The 1870-nt window shown below is 41.4% G+C and overlaps 1 long non-coding RNA gene across 1 annotated transcript; it reads left to right on the top strand.

The window, feature by feature from the left end:
• The first annotated feature begins 1516 nt into the window (after positions 1–1516).
• lncRNA:CR40947 (long non-coding RNA:CR40947) lies at positions 1517–1864 on the top strand. The gene has a single exon (NR_048533.1). It is a non-coding gene; the product is annotated as a long non-coding RNA:CR40947 (long non-coding RNA).
• The last annotated feature ends 6 nt before the right edge of the window (positions 1865–1870 follow it).

The raw sequence follows: 1870 nt of genomic DNA, 5'->3' as shown, positions 1-1870 counted from the left end.
GCCAGTTTGTTCTAAAATTTGTGAGTCTATACGGTGGGTCGACGATGTGGGGGCGAGTTAGCATATTTAGAAAAACAGGTGAGTGATCTGATGATAAATCTGCTAGTGCTTCGGCGGTGACCATGTTGCGGGGGACATGTTTAGTAATTGCAAAATCGATCAGGTCTGGGATTTTTCTTGGGTCTGCTGACTTTTATTTCTATCAATTTTAATTCCGATATAATATCGAACTTCTTTCAAATCAGTCGTTTTAAATTTATTTAATTCATTCTCATCGTAGTATGGCAACCGTTTTGGAACCTTAAAAAAAAATCAATTAGATGGATGGCACAAAAACGTAAATAACCATCTCAGCTTAACGCATCCTGATGATCCAATGACAACGCAACGCACTCCAGCTGATCTCGACGAAGCGATGCAAAGAAAACCAACACATGGAGATAAAAACGAACCGGAAAAACGATATGAAAGGGATTAGTGCGGCGAAAGCATCATGAATGTAAGGCGGCTCGCTGCAGCAATATATGCATAAAAACAAATAAAATACTTACCCCCAAATTAGCTTCCACCTAATGTAACCGAAAAAAAATTAATGCAATCATAAAAACAAATAAAATACTTACCCCCAAATTAGCTTCCACCTAATGTAACTGAAAAAAAAGTAATGCAAGCTTAAAGACAAATAATACTTACCTAATTTTAATTTTACATTCATTTGCATGGCCCCAATCGTTGCGGCGGTCCTCGGCAGCAAATCCTAATCCGGCACCTCCAAGCTGCCAATCCCGACACAATGGTCACAGGATGCGGCGCTGCTGGCAACTCTTGGTGAACGAACAGCTATTTCCACTGACGACTCCTCTGTCACAACGGGGCAGATTTCAACAGCAAATAATGCCAGGAGCTCAAAAAATGTAATGACGGCTGGGTGGGACCCTTCACAATTCTTCTTCCTTCTCATTAAACAATTGCAAACTAAACTAACATTTCCACTAATAGTGGAAAAGATTACCACCAAATGATAGCGGCGCGGGATACTACTATCTCGAACAAATTCCCTGCAACGTCAGCCGGACATACATGTTGCAAGTGGAGAGCATCCAGCGACCGCAACCAAACCATAGCCAAAAATAACTAACACCTACCTAAGATGGCTCCTGAGGCTTCCAGTTCAATGTTTTTGCAAAATAATTTCAATTGTAAAATGTAAACAAGCCCCGCAATATGATAATGTTACCAGTCCACGTTACTGCCAAAAACCTGTTACGAAAAAATACTAACTACATAAAATAATTACTAACTAGGACCAATACTATTATTTATAACTATATAATATTTATAAAATAATATACAAGCTGGACTTAACGCTTTGATGCGTTTGAGGTCTTTGTAAAGGGCATCGAGTATTCTATACGAGTGAACTGGCAACATGTCAAGCCATTAGGCAACTATGGTTTTCCTATGAAAATTATAAGAAGTCATAGTAAAATCTTGAAGCCAGAACAATAAACCGATAGATAGCAGCTGGATCAGTTAGTTCATCGGGATCAAGGGCAACGAGTTCCTCTGCCACGTGCCTATCGACTACATTCAGGACTCATTCAACCGGACGGGCCTCGAGTTCTTCACCCAGACACTGGACGTGTTCCTGAATCTGGTGTTCGACCGTTCTATGGACTGGGTCTCCGGTGATGAGGAGTACGGCATGATTCACGCCCGATACATCGTGTCGAAGCGTGGCGTGAATTATATGCGTCTAAAGTATGAGAATTGTGTCCAAAGATCTCCTGTAACTGTCAGAAAACCCTGCCAGTGCGCCTCAGCGACGTGTGGGGAAAGTCCAACGTGAAGATCTACTGCCCTCGTTGAA

This window comes from Drosophila melanogaster (assembly GCF_000001215.4).
Source record: "Drosophila melanogaster 211000022280347 sequence".
In the NCBI taxonomy this organism is placed as follows: Eukaryota; Metazoa; Arthropoda; class Insecta; order Diptera; family Drosophilidae; genus Drosophila; species Drosophila melanogaster.
Note: the sequence above shows the minus strand (reverse complement) of the source record. Positions and strands in the feature narration are given on the sequence as shown.